Source organism: Trichosurus vulpecula, unplaced genomic scaffold (assembly GCF_011100635.1).
Source record: "Trichosurus vulpecula isolate mTriVul1 unplaced genomic scaffold, mTriVul1.pri scaffold_31_arrow_ctg1, whole genome shotgun sequence".
Classification (NCBI taxonomy): domain Eukaryota; kingdom Metazoa; phylum Chordata; class Mammalia; order Diprotodontia; family Phalangeridae; genus Trichosurus; species Trichosurus vulpecula.
This window is the reverse complement of record NW_023494523.1, coordinates 530,089-548,560: the sequence shown is the minus strand read 5'-3', so window position 1 is coordinate 548,560 and position 18,472 is coordinate 530,089. Positions and strand designations below refer to the sequence as shown.

Below are 18,472 nucleotides of genomic sequence, written 5' to 3'. Positions count from 1 at the left end.
ATGCACAAGGCCAATCCTGGTAAAATCATCTGAGTAGATGTGCTAAACCATGGTGAGGGTAACAAATGGGCCTCCTGGTTAAGTGGATGTCAACGCCAGTCGTATGAAGACTTTCAATAGTAGAATGGGCAGTTATATTCAGTTCTTGATTCATAGTCTTTCTCTCCATTTAAAACTCTTGTCTTCCATCTAAAGAAAGGGAAAGGTGCTATTTATACAAAAATATTTATAGCAGCTTTTTTTTTTTTGAGGGGGTTGGCTAAGAACAAGCTGTGGTGTATGATTGTAATGAAATGACCAGGATGATTTCAGAAAAACCTACATGAGCTGATGCAGAGTGAATTGAGCAGAACCAGGAGAATGTTGTACACAGTAACAGCAATATTGTTTGATATTATGATCCAAGACAATCCCAAAGGAGTAATGATGAAGCATAATGATGAAGCATATCCACCTCCAGAGAAAGAACTGATGTTTAAATGCAATCTGAAGCATGTGTTTTTCACTTTCATATTTTCTTTTATTCAAGCCTTCTCGTAAAAAAATGATTTTATGGAAATGTTTTACATAATAACACATGTATAACTTATATCTGATTGCTCTCCATGTCAGGGAAGGAACAGAGGAGGGAGGGATAGAAATTTGAGCCCATAACTTTAAGTAAAAATGTTTAAAAAAAATTTTAAAAACTGCCCTTATACTATATTACTTCTGTATACTGTATACTTCTGTTGATTCTCCCTCAAGGACCCTAATTTGCCCATTCCTGTTTACTCAGTTCTCATGACCTAATTGTCTGCTTGATCTCAACTGATCTCAATGTTCTGTTCATAAACTTCAAAATTTCTTAATCTGATCATATTTATCATTCCAACCTCTGTCTTACATCATGTTATTAATAATTATTAATCCTTATTATGAGAATGTCTACTCAATTCTTTTGCAAGCTTTCACCCCTGCACTAGCAATCGTTTCCTCTCTAACCTATTTCAACCCCTTCATGAGCCAGTTGAACTGGAACTATCCTCTACAAGCAAATTCCTTGCTCCTTTATTCTGATCATTCCTTGACGAGCTCTAGCCTTGGATTACTCCAACCATCTGTTGCTTTTACTCCTTTTCCTCTGCTATTAAACAGAACTGTGTGAAAACCATACTAATTGGGGCCACAAATCAGTGTTACATAATTTTAACCAGGTTCTCACCACAGTAGGAAAGTCCTTCACATGTCCCTAAATAATTTATCCCAAAAGCTCGCCACAGGAACTATTCCCAACCCTTTCATCCCTACTCAGGCTTTGTATTGCTTGCCCCACCTCTCTTAACTAAGAACCTCATGTTTCATTGAAAAATTGGAAGCAATTCAAAACCCCATCTTCTTTCCTCTTCTTGCATTTTTGATGTTTTCCTCTCATTCTGTCCTCTTTCATCCCTATCTCACCTGACAAAAGTGACTCATCACTTTGCCAAGGTAAAACCTTCTGCATAAACTATTGGTCTCCTTACGCTATTTTCAGCAACAGTTTGCCCCCTCTGTTGTTATCCTTTTCTGGTTTTTCAGCCATTTCTGTTTTGTCCAACTCTTCAGGACCCCATTTCAGTTTTTCCTGGCAAAGATACTGGAATGCCTTGCCATTCCCTTGTGTTGATCTGACAGATGGGGAAACACAGCCAGATTTAAGTGACTTGCACAGCGTCACACAGCTTGGCCTAGCAAGAGCCTCATCCCATCTCGCGCTGCCCCCCCCCCCCCCCCCCCCCCCCCCCCGCCGTCCCGCCTTGCTCTACTTTGCTCATCAGGAGCGCCTCACACCGCCTAGCACGCTGTGTCTAAACCTGCTGAGGTAAAAAATTATTTTTAGACATGTTAGTTTAAGAAATTTTCTGAGGCAAGTGTATTTAAAATCATTAGCAGATACCACATGATCTTTCATTGTACCCTGAATAATTTTTTAAAAGTCGGAAATCACAAGTTTTTCCACATAAAATATTTTGGTTAAGGATATTTCTGTGAACTAACTGTATTTAATTTTTTTTAACAGATTTTCTTGAAAGAGATCGTCCAGGGAAGTTATTTATAGGAGGCCTCAATAGAGAAACAAATGAAAAAGATCTTGAATAAGTTTTTGGAAAATATGGCCGCATAGTAGAAGGTAACTATGAACGATGTACTATCTAAAAAAAATTTTTTTTCCTAGGCAAAGACAATTATTTAAGGTGTTGTAGAAAGAAAAAATCCATGATATGCCATACTAACTCAAATCTGTGGAGTTAAGACAAACTTCCATTAAAAACCTTACACTTAATATTTTTAAATTTCTTTGATAGGTTAATATAAAAATTTTTTTTAAAACCTTTTTTGTTTCAGTTCTATTGATGAAAGATCGGGAAACCAACAAATCCAGAGGTTTTGCTTTTGTTACTTTTGAGAATCCCGCTGATGCAAAAGATGCTGCAAGAGACATGAATGGAAAGGTAGTTTTTCATTTGCAGCTCTGTATTTCAGACTTTTTCCATTTTTCAAATACATTCCACTGAAAATCTTGGCAAATGTTCTTGTTGAATGGTTAAATTACATCACAACAGTTCCATAGTCTCGAAAAACACCGACCTTTAATTTCTAAAGTATTTCCAAACTTCAAAATAATATTTTAAGGAATCACTTCAAGTGTTTGGCTTTCTTAAAGTCTCTATCATTGGCTTTAAACATGAATTGTTCCTGTTGTAGTTTTAGTGTCATTTTGTCAGGATAATCTTCCATGAACAGCGCTTTTCACTATAGTCTTTTGTAAGTACAATATCTTAAGAAGTTCAGTGTCATCCTAACGCAAAGGTACATTCTTTCATTGTTAATCCTTAATAATTTTTTCTTTAAACTTAATTTTCCATTTCTATTAAAAGGGATACAGTGGTTTTAGCAAGATCATTTATTCCATATTTTTAATCAACTATAATATTCTATCACACTTAATCCTTACATTTCAAAAAATATTTCAACTCAAACTAATTTCTCCTTTTTCACCACCTATTAAGTTATAATTTCATTTGCCAGACTATGTCAAAGTGATCCAACCCAACTACTTTGGAAGTGTCATGTTTTTATAGATTCCATAACAATTAGAAATGAATAAATACATGGAATGAGTGTGATAGTTAGAACACAAAGGAGACTTACCCAACTATAATAGAGAAAAATTACAGACTGGTAATAATAACAGGTGAGGTCTACATGAAAAGTCAGGGTTTACATTTTATTTTATAACTTTAGAAAATGTTTATGAACCAAAGGAAGATAAAATTAAAAGTATTCAAGCAATCTAATTCTAACAGTATTTAAAAAGAATAATCACAGAAGCCAATGATCTGAAAAATTCAAAGAAAGAAGCACTGAATTCTAAAACAGTTTAAACCATGAGTTGAGAAAAAATTCATTATAGAAATCTTTTAGGTAAACCGAGATGATAGATGAATGGTTTCTCTGGGTAGCTGGTTGGTTTGATTGGAGTAACAGCTTCATATTTCAATGGAAAAAAAATCACTTTGTTTTTTAAACTACTGAATTTGATCAAATGCTGGAATATTCACATCTTAATTCATTTTGAGCAGACATTGACATGGTAAATAGAAATAAATGTTTCAGTATATATACTACAAAATTAATGATAAAAACTAAGATATAATATCTTTAAAGGAAAAATGCAAAGAGCTGAAATGCATGGTAGCAAATCAGCAAAGGCCATATATAAATAAGGTTTCCCTGCCTCCCCCCAAAATGGAATAATGTGCCATATGCCATATGTTTATGGTTTGTGGTGTTAGTATATAACTGAGGTCAAGGAAAATGAAGGGAATTTCTGATTTTTGAGCTTGCTTTTTGTAAATTAGTTACATGTAAAATACTACCGAGTCTAGCTATTATCTAATCACAGCAATACTTACAAGTTATCCAAACATGTAAAATATATTCTGTTTAAAAATTGCAGAATGATTGATTTCAAATATTTGATCACTGTGATTCCTAATCACTTTTCTGTTTGCAAAGTTCATTTTTGCCTTAAACAGCCCTGTGAAGTGGATGATGAAAGAAACTGTGGACCAGAGAGGTTAATTGACTTACCTAAGTTTGTATGCAGCTAGTAAGTGCCTTAGTGGGGTCGAAAACGTGGGTTTACTCACTTGGTATCTAACATTGTTTTCTTCTACCTAACGCCTCTCAAATTAGGAAGCAGAAGGTGGCTGTCAGTCAGGGAATTCTTAAAGCTAGCATAAGAACACGAAACAGGTATTTTAGAGGGTTACTCATGGGTTTTTTAAATTTTCCAGTATTGGCAATACTTATTAGATGTCAATTTAATGCTGTATTTGAAAGGAAAATACAAAAGAAAATTGAGCAATTAAGCAACATTTAAAAACAAATCTGAAGAAGTGAGGTTTGCTTAACTAAAGTTCATTTTAACATTTGATAAAATAATTGTTCCTTTTAGTCCTTAGATGGAAAATCAATTAAGGTGGAACAAGCCACCAAACCATCATTTGAAAGAGGTGGTAGGTGGGGCCCACCCCCTCCAAGAAGCAGAGGTCCTCCAAGAGGTCTTAGACATGGAAGAGGTAGAAGTGGTGGAGCAAGGGGGCCCCCTCGTGGAGGGCACATGGGTAATGTAGTACTCAAATGCCTGAACTGAAAGAAAGGTCCAACACCATAGTATTTGTCTTTGTTAAATGAACCTTGTTTATTCTTAAAGTAAAAAGGAAGGGAAAAGAAAACACTTCCTGTGCAAATATAGGCAAAGTTTATTTTCTTTAAAACTAAAATAGAGGTGAAATTTCCATGATTAACCTAAAATAGTATAGTTGAAGTTTCACCATGCTTTTGTCCTGTCTCAAAGGGGAAGGAAAGACAAATGTCATTTAAAATTATATCCAATTTTGAAAACATATTTGAATAAATTAACTTTGTTGCGTCACATAAATTATGTGGACGACTAGGTTATGCAGAAAGATCATTTTCCTATTTGGGGGACTCTTGATAGAGAAATAGTTTCCTCACGACTTCAGAAAATCTACAATATTTTGAATATGTTTATGCATTCCACTAATGGAAATAAAAGTTTTTCTAAAACCCAGAAATAGTTTTGTGATATCAAGCGTCATGAGTTTATCCTCCAGTTATCCTCTATTGTAGGCCTCACACTAAAATTTTATAGTTTGTCAGTTTTTGACAGATTTTGCATATGTTGGAGCCCTTGAGAATTCAGGATCATTTCTTTATGATAACGTGATGTTCCAGGTGGAATTGGAAAATTTGTACAATGATTTTATTTGTGTTTAGCTGGAGACTAACATTTCTAAAAATTGGTGGTATATATCATTCTTTGATTCAGGTAAATACACTTACTACTTTGTTGAAAACATATGAGGTGAAAAGAAGATATAGCAACAAATTAGTACCAAATTCTATACCACTGGAAAAAATGTATTGAAATTGAAATTCAATATTATTTGATAATATGTTTTGGTTCAGTTGATGGTAACCATACTAACGTTTTTTTCTTTTTTTCCTTTGCATAGATGATAGTGGGTATTCTCTTAATTTCGTCATGCGTTCTTCCAGGACTCCAGTCCCAGTTAAAAGGGGTCCACCTCCACAAAGTGGGGGACCTGTGCCTAAAAGATCTGCACCTTCTGGACCAGTGTGTAGCAGTAGTGGAATGGGAGGAAGAGGTAAATTCTCTGTACATTGGAAAGGTTCATGTCTGTAAAAATTGTTTAGGAGTAGTAAATTTAGTCAATAATGAAATTTCTTATGGAAGTGACTATGGTTTAGAGATTTCAGGTGGAAGACTATCAAATACTAAGTTTCTGTCATGAAAAAAAACTTATATTTCTTTGAGACAATATAAGTCATAGGTATATAATATATACAGATATTTGAAATGTTAACAGTATAAAATCATTCCTGAAAAGAATACCAAATAGGTTTATAATTATGGTAAGAGATAGTTGATTTGCTCTAGAATCATTATTTCACAGTATAAAAGCTGAGATTTAAAGACTGCTAGACTTTTTAAAGGTGAGAAAAGAACTGTGCAAAGTAAGAAAATCCACAAGATTGTTGGCAGGAGGAAGTTTGTGTTAGAATGTAATGGTAAAAAGTAGTTTCAAAAGTATTCTTAAGTGCATAAAAATAAATATAAAATTATTTAGCATTATGGAGGAAATCCATTTTGTTTAAAATTATTTTTTAAACAATTGCACATTTTATTAGGTAAAAACTCAAAATAGAAAAAGAAAAATGTTAAGGGGATAAATAACAGAAGCTGTCTTAGATCCCTTTGTTAATTTTGTGGGGAATTCATATAATTTTAGCTAACATTTATGTAAGGAACATTTTGTGTTTTATCCTCTCAACAACACTGAGAGGTCCTACCCATTTTATAGAAGAGAAAACTGAGGAAGGTTTAACTGGTATACTGAAGGTGACAGATAGAGGCAAAACTTGAACTCACATCTCTCTTCCTTACATAAGGCGTCATTTTGTAAGAATCGCATTCATGGCATTTAGCGGCCTTCAGAGGGTAGCATCAAATTAGGAATTGGAGTTAAAAGGATAATAGATTAAGGAATATTCTAGAGGTCAGTAACAGAAAAGTTTTAAAAACAAGTTACCTTCCTAATCAATCCTCCATCAAAATATTATTTTGCCTTTAGAATATTTTTTGAACTGCATAAGAATAAGAACTGCCAGAATAGAGTTAAAGGGTAGAAGCAATGGGTATAAACTAATGAGAAGTCAGTCTCATTAAAGAGTATTCTTTTATTGATAAGGAAGTTGGTAAAGAAAAGATAATCTGAAAAAAGCAAAGCTTTGAGTGGAAACAGTTGACTGTTTATATTGGAGTAATTTGGAGGTCAGAAATTTCATTCACCTGGCAGATATTTCCAGAAGTATGTCATCAATAACTTTATGTTAATCTTCTGAGTTTTAAAGTTTAGTACGTGTTATAAACACCCTGAAGCTTAGGGGGTTTAAATGATTACCAGACAATCTCATAGGCATCAAATGTCTGTGTCTGATTACTTTAGTTTTCACTATTCCAGTACCGATACCCCATTCTCTTGTGTGCACATAAGCTCATGTGCATTTGTATGATTTCTCCTATAAGACCCAACGGGAGGAACTGTTGTAGTTAGAGTTTTTCACACCTCAACACTTAAATAAATTTTTGTTCAAATGTTTCATCTAGTTGAATAAAGAGCTGCATACTAAGTTCTTTTTCCTTACTTAAATTGGCCTCTTGTTTTTTCATTTCTTTGTCACTTAACTACATTACTTCAGATGTTAGTTTAAAATTTTCAAACATTTTTAAGGGCCAGTGCCTCGTGGAAGAGAGAACTATGGAGGTCCTCCACGAAGAGAACCAGTGTCGTCACGCAGAGATGTGTATATGTCACCAAGAGATGTTAGTGACAGTACTAAAGAGAGGTAAGCAAAATAATGTAATATTTTAGTTGAAGAGAATTTTTATTTTATGTTATCTAATTCACCTTTTAATTTTAGTTATTCAGGCAGAGATTATGCAAGTTCTCAGGATAACAGAGATTATGCTCCGCCTCCAAGAGACTACACACACTGTGACTATGGCCATTCTAGCTCACATGATGAATGTACATCTAGAGGATACAGGTACAGTTTCACCACATTAGTTTATTTCATGGAGATGTACATGATTTAAGTTTTAATAGGTTTTACTTAGTACATTTTCTTTATTTAATGACCATGATAGCGATGGCGGAGGTCGTGATAGAGACTCTTCAAATCATCCACGTGGAGGATCCTACAGAGATTCTTATCAGAGTTATCGTAAGACCATAATTTTAAGATCATAAACCACAAGCCCTTAGGTATCATTATCCCCTGTAAAAAAATCAGTTTGGTCTTTTGCTAACTTAAATTTGTAAGTTTTATTTTCTATGAAATGCTTTAGTTAAACTCTTTTTTTTTTCCAGTTAAACTTTTTAAAGTCTTCATGGAAGAATTGGCATTCAGTTTTTCTTCAGTGGTCAAAGTACTAGAGAAAGTACAATGGGGGGTCAGTAGTAAAAAATTGTAGTTTATCCCTGGGCAACATCTGCTTCAGTCTTAAAATAAGGATGATATTTTTTATGTATTTTTGTCTGTAATCCTCAAGCCTTAAATTCATTCACTGTCCTCTCTATAAATTTACAACAAAGACAAATGTCCATGCAAAAAGTAATTAAATATGTCTGTAAAATTAGATTTAAAAGTTGGATATTTGCTCTTTAATTATCTATTGATCCTGTAGGTAACTCTCATAGTGCTCCTCCTGCTCGAGGGCCTCCTCCCTCTTACAGAGGAAGTAGTCGCTATGATGATTATCGCAGCACAAGAGATGGATATGGTGGAAGTTGTGAAAGTTACTCAAGAAGGAAAACTGACAGCTATTCAAGTGGTTGTCATCATATTGGCAGACACTAGAGAGGGCTTCTGTCTTCAATGGAGAGGGGATATCCTGCCCCTCGTGATTCATACAGCAGTTCAAGCCTTGGATCACCAAGAGGCGGTGGTTGTGGGGGAAGCCAATCTGAAAGATGAGGCAGAGGCAGTTATTAAAAGAAACATAGGCTTTTTCAACCAAAATGCCTTTTCGAAGAAATTGGGAATTGAGTTTATTTTGTTTAAGTGTCTAGGAAACTACACTTTGTTGTTTTGTGCCTTCTAAGTAGCCTCTATGATACTCCATTCTTGCAAAAGCTAAAATTTAAAAAAAGAAAGTTAAAAACAGTTCATATGTCTTTCGTGAAGTAAATTATAAAATTTGAAGTTAGTGTTAAGATTTTCAAAAAAAAATTTTCTGAACTTATTTGGTTTTCTTGCTGAATTAGACATTCTAAGATTGATGACAACCAAGTCATCTAAGATAGAAACTAAACTAGTATGGCAATTCTTTGATTGAGAGTGATTTGTGTTAGTTTTAGGTGACCAGATGTTTAAGACGATGGTGGAAATAGAAACACAAACATAAACATGTTTACCTATGCATATGTATTAATAATTATCAATGCATAAAAGTCCAACTGTTGAGTAATTCTGAAATACAGAAAAGATTAAGAATTTTCAAAAAATTGTCATGGAAAAATTAAAATTTTGTCATGTGACATTGACTTTACAAAATAGCAGACAAATGTCTTCAAAATATAAATACTGAGTAGAGTGTTTTATAAAAGTTTGTCAAATTTTTTCAGTGTGAGATAACTTTTTTTTTGAGGTTAGTGAAAGACATCCGTGAGTAGTGGAAGTAATTCATACAAAGGTTAAAAATGAGCTCAGAAGAGGTGAAGATGTGACTTTGGTTACAGAATTTTTAAAACCTGTAATCGGGTCCCTTGAAATTAATGGCAGTGGTAATTTTAGCAAGGGATATCAGTTTGTACATCATGGTGGCACCTAGAAATAGTACTGGGGCTGGAGTCAGGAACACCTGAGTTGAAATGTGTTCTTAGACCCCAGCTGTGAGACCTTGGGCAAGTCACTTCACCACATTGGCCTCAGGTTCCTCTGGAAACTGAACTGCAGAAGGAAATGGCAAACCAATTGCACTATCTTTGCTAAGAAAACCCCAGTGGGGTCATGAAGAATGAGATGTGACTGAAATGACACAAACCAGTTCTCTTGGTTTCAAAAACACCCAACCAAAAACCAAAAGATTCCCATGAGCTGTAATGTAATGGGAGACAAGGAGCAAAGTATAAAATATATACAGCAATGGAAGGGCATATAAAAGGAAGATATTCATGGAAGGTGGTCAAGATGCAAACTGCTAGACCCTGGGCAAGTTATTTAAGCTATGCCTTAGTTTCCTCAAGAGGTAATGGCACCTATGTTGCAGAGGTGGTGTGAGATTTTTAAAAGCATTTAGCATGGTGTCTTGTAATATAGGCTCATTTCCACCGTGCCTTACCTGCTGGATTTTTGGGATGCTATTCCTGACAATCTAAAAACAGCAGGTTGTGTTTCTATATCGAAAGTCAGCAAGCATTTACTAATATAACACAGCATCATGCTAGGTGTGTGCAATACAAAAAAAAAACCCAACCCCATTTTTGGTGAATTTATAATATAAGGGGATTACAACACAACACATAAAGAAGCTAATGGGTGGGGGGCAGGTGAGGGGGATAGAGGGCAGAGAATACCTGACATGAAAGGTAATGATGAAGTCTAAACCAAATAATGTAATAGTAACCACTGTGCTAAGTGGTTACTAAGAAAGGTAAAGGAGTTTACATTCTAATGGGCATATTTATATTCAGACAAGCTTAAGAAGCATTTACCAAGTCTAAGGATTATTCCAATGTAGGAATACAAAACAGTCCCCGCCTTTCAGAAAATTACATTTAAGTAAATAAATACATCCATAAAGTAGAGTTGAAAGGTTAGAAGTTGAACTTGGGGGTGAATGGTCTCCTCAATAACATGCTGATGTTTAACCAACTCTCTAGGAGAAAAATGTGGCACAATACACTTGATTTTTCAATTTTTTTAAATCTTTAAAGGTTTGAGTGCCAAATTCTATCTTCCTCCTCCCTGCCCCTTCCCCTTCACTGAGATAGTAAGTAATCAGATGTAGGTTACACAAGTGCAATTATATAAAACATTTCCCTATTAGTTATTTTGGCACGATATGTTTTTAAATTTAAACTGCATTATTAACATTTTCTTCAGCACAGGTTCCCAAAGTGGGGGGTGGGGTGGGGGGTTTCTGGAATGAGTCAGAGAAGTGGTAGTACCCTCAGGGACAACTGGGGGCATTGAATAAAAATAAGGGGATGGTGAAGCACAAAGAAGAGAAGATAAAATTTTGAAAAACTTCGTGCAAGTTTCATCTGCTGTGTAAGAGTCAAAGTCATAGTGATTACATTAATTTCCAAATAAATACTGAAAGTGCAAATTATAACTGATCAGTGGTCAAATCTGCTGACAAGTCTTACAAGCAAGTGTTGTGCATTGTCAGGAAGTCCAGCATACATTAGCAGGAATATATGGGCATAAGGACTTCTTTAATAATATGATATTTGGTTCCATAACACAATATTGTGACATCAAAATTTCAATGCAGGAAAAACCCCACAGATTAACAATAAATTATTAAATTTAAGATGTCATTTAAAAACAGTTTTTTTGAAATAATGCAAATCAAACATTAAATAAAGTAGATTTCTAGGGGTTGTGAATTTGTTTTTGAAAAGGGGCAGTAGGCTAAATAAGTTTGGGAACCTCTGGTCTAGACAATTAGCAAAATAATTTTCAAACCCTTACTTGTTAGTGTTTGAATGATGACATTCAAATTGTCAGGTCGGAACCCTGTGGCTGCAGAAGGTGGCTTTGAATCTTGAAACCAAGTATAATCAAGAGGCAAAGGTGAGAGGGAACTCTCTATGGATAGAGACAGCCAGTACCAATCAGAAATGTTGAATAAGAAGGTAACATGCAAGGAACAGGAAGGAGAGTAAAATATGAGAAGACCAGAAAGGTTACGTTTAGGTCTTAAATGCCAAAAAGTAGATTCTTTTTGTCTATGTTTTTGTTTCTCTTCACAAACCATACGTACATCCACCAGAGATGAGAGATTCTCATACCAATGGGCATCTAGAGTGAGGTTATAAAAGCAATTTATCTTTACATATCCCCTTTTAAATATACACTGAACAAACAATGGGTACAGAAAGGTTGCCCTGTGTTTACTCTCTCAGTTGCTACCTAGTGGTAGGTTACAAATACAGAGTAGGGAGTAACAGTTGTGAGCATTGTCTGAGCAAATGAGATAACCAGATTGAGGGTAACATACGGGCCTCAAACCTGTTGGTGAGTTAGGGGGATGTCTACCCAAACACGTGAAGACTTTCTTTAGAGGAATGAGTGGATGAGAACCAACAGCTATGAAGGCAGCTGAAGTAGTGGGATGCTTAGAGGTTGGTCAGAAACATAAAGAAAGGGAGGGAGAGACTCTGAAAGACTAGTGGAGTTCTGGAGGGCAGAGAGAAAAACAAAAGGAGAGAGGGAGAGGGGGCAATATGGAGAGAGGGAAAGAATGAGAGAACAGGGTAAGAAAGCCGCCAAGAAAAACATGAACTTCAAAAAGGAGCTGGAAAAGCAAGTTAGAGAAGTAGAGGAAAAATTGGGATGAGAAATGAGAAAGATACGAGAAAACCATGAAAAACAAGTCAATGACTTGCTAAAGGAGACCCCAAAAAATAGTGAAAAAAATATTGAAGAAAACAACACTTTAAAAAATAGACTAACTCAAACGGCAAAAGAGCTCCAAAAAGCCAATGAGGAGAAGAATGCCTTGAAAGGCAGAATTAGCTAAATGGAAAAGGAGGTCCAAAAGACCACTGAAGAAAATACTACCTTAAAAATGAGATTGGAGCAAGTGGAAGCTAGGGACTTGATGAAAAATCAAGATATTATAAAACAGAACCAAAGGAATAAAAAAATGGAAGACAATGTCAAATATCTCATTGGAAAAACCACTGACCTAGAAAATAGATCCAGGAGAGATAATTTAAAAATTATTGGACTACCTGAAACCCATGATCAAAAAAAGAGCCTTGATATCATCTTTCAAGAAATTATCAAGGAGAATTGCCCTGATATTCTAGAGCCAGCAGGTAAAATAGAAATCGAAAGAATCCATCGATCGCCTCCTCAAATAGATCCCAAAAAGAAAACTCCTAGGAACATTGTTGCCAAATTCCAGAGCTCCCAGGTCAAGGAGAAAATACTGCAACCAGCCAGAAAGAAACAATTTGAATATTGTGGAAAAACAATCAGGATAACAGGATCTGGCAGCTTCCACATTAAGGGACCGAAGAGCTTGGAATATGATATTCCGGAGGTCAGTGAAGCTAGGATTAAAGCCAAGAATCACCTACCCAGCAAAACTGAGTATCATGCTCCAAGGCAAAATATGGATTTTCAATAAGATAGAGGACTTTCAAGCTTTCTTAGTGAAAAGTCCAGAGCTGAAAAGAAAATTTAACTTTCAAACAAAAGAATCAAGAGAAGCATGAAAAGGTAAACAAGAAAGAGAAATCATAAGGGACTTACTAAAGTTGAATTGTTTTGATTACATTCCTACATAGGAGAATGATGTGTATGATTCATGAGACCTCAATATCATAGTAGCTAAAAGGAATATGCATATATATATATGTGTGTATACATATACATACAGATGTGTGTGTCTATGTATGTATGTATGTATGTAGGTATATATATATATATACACACATATATATATATACACATACACACACACACATACACACACACACACAAAGGGCACAGGGTGAGTTGAATATGAAGGGATGATATCTAAAAAAATAAAATCAATTTAAGGGATAAGAGAGGAATGTATTGAGAGAGGGAGAAAGGGAGAGATAGAATGGGGTAAATTATCTCGCATAAAAGTGGCAAAAAAAGTGGTTCTGTAGGAAGGGAAGAGGGGGCAGGTGAGGGGGAATGAGTAATTCTTGCTCTCATTGGATTTGACCTGAGGAGGGAATACCATACACACTCAATTGGGTATCTTACCCCACAGGAAAGAAGGAGGAAGAAGTTAAAAAAGGGGGGATGGTAGAAGGGAGGGCAGATGAGGGGAGGAGGTAATCAAAAACAAACACTTTTGAAAAGGGACAGGGTCAAGGGAGAAAATTCAGTAAAGGGGGATAGGTTAGGAAGGAGCAAAACATAGTTAATCTTTCACAACATGAGTATTGTGGAAGGGTTTTACATAATGATACGCATGTGGCCTATGTCGAATTGCTTGCCTTCTTAGGGAGGGTGGGTGGGCAGGGAAGAGGGGAGAAAATTTGGAACTCAAAGTTTTAAAAATAGACGCTCAAAAACAACAACAACAACAAAAAGTTTTTTCATGCAACTAGGAAATAAGATACACAGGCAATAGGGCACAGAAATTTATCTCGCCCTACAAGAGAAGAAGGGAAAGGGGGATGGGAGGGGAGTGGGGTGACAGATGGGAGGGCTGACTGAGGAATGGGGCAACCAGAATATATGCCATCTTGGAGTGGGGGGAGGGTAGAAATGGGGAAAAAATTTGTAATTCAAACTTTTGCGAAAATCAATGCTGAAAACTAAATGTATTAAATAAATTTTTAAAAAACAGGAAAAAAAGAATTTTTCTGGGCCCCAGTATCTTCCTGACACAAGGTCAGTTTCGGGGAACAAAGCAGGTCACCCACATAAAGGATCAGAGTGGATGCCCTATGAGTGTAGAAGGATTGGAGATCTTCCTTTAACTGGATGAAAAAGACAGTAAGGAATCCCAGGACCCCTCTGGGAAATGAGTTCAGGTGTACTGTTTTTCCTTTAAAGGTGAAGGTAAACAGAAACTGGGTTTCTGGGTGGATGGGGATGTCGTGAATAAAACCCTGAGAGATGGTTTCGAAGTAGTTATAATCAATTTACTTATTAGGTAAGACAATTTTCTACAAATTGATGGTGAGTAGCTTCTCTCCATAACCAAAGATGCCAAGGGAGATTCTGAAACATCCTAAAACACCTTCTGACAAGCGAACTCCTTTGACAAATGAAACTCAACCCTGATTGATGGACATTTAATGAGGAGGTGCACTAGGAAATCTTTAGCTCCTCCTACTGAGAATGTGTCTCCATCATGAGACTCAGCAGTCTTAAGGCATCTGGAAGCCATTTCCATCTGGCCCTCTCTGGCTCGTTTTCTCCTTCATGACCTTAGGGTGGCCCTAACCTCTAATGGAGGGGATCAAGGACAAGAGTGCTTTTCCCCAGGTAAAGGACTCATGCAGACTAGATTCTATTTATAATATAATAACAGAAGTCGGGTTTCCCAGTTGGGTGAAATCCCAGTTGTGTGGGGTCCCAGTGGGGTCCCACCCAACTGAGGTAGAAAGCATGTGCTTTGGGGGCTAGGAATAATCCTATCACTTAGTCAGGCTCTTCAGAGACTGACTGACCTTTTCAGGAGTGGGTTCTTAACAAAAATAAGAGGAAAAGGATGGGCATAAATTACCAATTAGTATGTCTCTCATTTCCCATTTTGATTCAACGAATCACTAACGAGTATGACAAAGACTTCATAAAGAGTTCTACCCCACCTCCCTCCTGCCCCTGCCTATGAGGCTTAGGTGCTTTAACACGATGGCAAAAAATGTGAGGGGAAGAGGAAAAGAGATTGACTGATGCATTGATAGGAGCCACATTGATGGGAGTCCCCTTTAGCAGGCAGGCCTTACAAAGAACAATAGCACATGAGGAAGAAGTGAAACAGAAGAGTAAATATTCCTTTTCTTGGTAACCCACTCTCACTGTCCATTTCATCAGTCCATCATATCTTAGGGCTCAGATGTCTCACATGGCTTCCTGGTTTCTCAGAGCATCTCCTAATGCAGTCCTCTGGATATCTCCCCTCCTAGGTATTCTGGAATAGGTAGGCTTTCAGAACAACTTCTAGCAGATCTTCTTTTCCACTTCAGGTCACTTGTAGACATCTTTTTCTGTTAAAGTCTCTTGCTATTGCAAGATCTTAATACAATTCAGTACAGTCACTTCAAGTAGGGAGAGCTAGCTCAAATGTTATGGTTCTAATAAGAACCTCAAATTAGGAACCTTAGGGACTCTACATTTTTCCATGCTCCTTGCCACTTCTATCCTTATCTAAATCAGACTTGATTTAGATACAGGCTGAAGGGAGAATCTGAAAGAATTTGGGGAGATCTAACGTGTAGAATGAGCCCTTCTGGTTATGAATTTGTTATTGACCAATATAGTCATGTAGGTGAAGGCTAAAAGCGCCTTTACAATTGGCATTGACTCCACCATCACCTAACTTCTGGTGTTCATCTATTTCATTCTTCACCTTGGGCTAAAGTCCCAAGTTCCTCAGAAAGGGAAGGAACTCCAGTTTATTACCTATAAGTGCCTTGAGGTGTAAATTAGCAAATTGTTATGCTGATATGTTTAAGAAATTCAAATAACAACTAAAAAAATCAGAACATTTTGAACCCAATTTCTGTATTTGACATATGTCATTTTCAGATCTTTTTTCCCTCAAAACCAAAATTTTCACTCTAGCTATTGACTTTGGTCATTTGTTCTAGATATTCACTTTTATCTGCTCAGGAATGGGGGTGGGGGGAAAGGTACAAGTCAACAATCGAGAAGTAGGATGCACCTGGGGGACAGAACTGAGAATTGTCAAAGGGGTTGGTCACCATGGAGTATAGGGAAACTACAAAGGAGTTACTATTTGAGATTTTGAACAAAATGATAAACTTGTTTCCCTTAAAGCGTAAGCCTTCTTGGGTTTGGGACTGGTGGGGTAGGGGCATTGCAGGTGTATCTACTCCTCACCGGAACTCTGCCTGGCAAGAGGTCATGGAGGACCAGATTCAATACCTTCTTTTATCTCAAGGGTTAGGGGATACTGTCTGTGAGAGAGTAAAGGCAGGTGGTTTTAGTAAGGTATGACAATGGGATCTCTTTGCACACAGCCAATATCTATCTCCCTGGAGGCACCAAGTGAATTAGGCATTGCATAGAGCTAAAAAAGGTCGCAGACATCTCATCAGGAAGAATGGGAAGAAAGGTGAGTAAGAGGCTGAAGAAATCTGGTGCTTTAAGTTTGAAGCCCAGAGGTGCTTGGGCTTGTAAGAAACTGGACCTGTTTGTCCTGATCTTGTACGAAATGATAGTCCTGAGGGTGTTCATGCGATCTACTGGATACAATTGTTTATCTCACTCCAATGTGTTTTCTGGGGGAACATCTGTTTGAAATCCTCGATTAGCTTGGCCTGATTCAATTAGGGTTTCAGATAATTTCATTGGGCCATACTGACTTATCCTGTAGAAAACTCCAGAAAATCCCTTTTAGTAAAATGAGTAGGAGCTGGTTGGTATCTCCCTAGGTCAGGTGGTATTGTAGCTTCACTGAATTCCCCTGGTTAATCCCAGATTTTTGGGAAGTCTGACTGTCAGTGATGTACTTCCATAGGTCACTAGGGTACTTAGATTAATTGCATCTGGCTATGAAAACTCTTTCAAAAATAAAATAAGGACAGGAAGATCCAGGCATCCTTCTTCTTAACCTGTTGAGAGTGATTTAATCCTTAATGAAACCAGTTGGCACTTCTCAATTGCCAATACAAGGAGAAATTCTGCCATTTCCCTCTGGTGGCATCTGGGTTCCTGGAGTATATTCTTTCTCTAGATCCTTTATAGTAAGAAGACAGTCTTTTCTAGACCATTTATAATAAGAACAAAAGTCCCATATGAGGGACCTAACCATCTATCATCCTTGCAGTTTTAAAAGTTTGGTTTTGCATCTCACACCATATACAAAGATAAGGTCGAAATGGGTACCACCTCACACCTATCAGATTGGCTAATACGACAAGAAAAGGAAAATGATGGATAGTGGAGGGGACGCAGAGAAATGCTGATCTTGAAAGGATGTGGTTAGCAATTCTAGTGTATGGCTTAAGAAAAGTTAAGTGGCTTAGATGCTTTTCTTTTGTATAATAGCAACACAACTCATTTGAAACATTTCACAAAGTATTAAGTAACAGTATGTAAAGTGAGATGTGTATTATGTGAATTACACTTGCATATATAAATGTTACAAAAATTGAATACACCAACTGCTATTTTTAAAGAAATAGGACTTGTGGTGAAATTTACCCTTTGCACAGAATTTGATCAAATTAAATTGTGAATTATCATATTTGCTATGAATATCAGGGACCTTATACCTCAAAAGTTACATCAGAAATCCATTTTTATGATACCAAACTTTTAGATTTCATTATTTAAAATGCTCAACTAATTAATTGTTTTCCTTCTTAGTTCTTAGACAATGTTGATTAGAAACTCACCCTCTTTGAAACAAAACAAAACTATTTTCTAATCTAAAGGTCTTTATTTACTATAGGTCCTAGAATGCACAATGCCTGCAAGATAGTTATAGCTAGAAGATGAAGCAGAGTTTCTCCCCAATTGCATCTAAGCCTAAAACAATCAAATAAATATAATATGGATCCCTACTACACTGACATTTTATATGCTGCCCTCTCTATATCTTAAAAGTGTCCAGGGTTCTAAATGGAAATTCAGCATGTGGTACCCATGGGTCCCATGTTTGATTAAAGCAAAGGAACTTCTTTTCCATAACCAAATGATATTAGTGAAGTTTTTCCTCTTGTACTTTTAAAAAATCATTCAGGATCTTTTTATAATCAAATATTTTGAAAAAAGTATAACTCATTTTTGCTGGTAGTATAACTTGAAACAACTTTAAGTATTGTGAACATATACTCTTCTTAAATAACCTGATAGCTTTTTCTTTAAAAATGAAATAGGATTCTATCATAAGGCTTTAAAATTTAAAGGTTTCTGA

The 18,472-nt window shown here is 36.2% G+C and overlaps 1 pseudogene; it reads left to right on the top strand.

The window, feature by feature from the left end:
- Window positions 1-8,613, top strand: LOC118833331 (annotated as a pseudogene).
- Window positions 8,614-18,472: the final 9,859 nt, after the last annotated feature.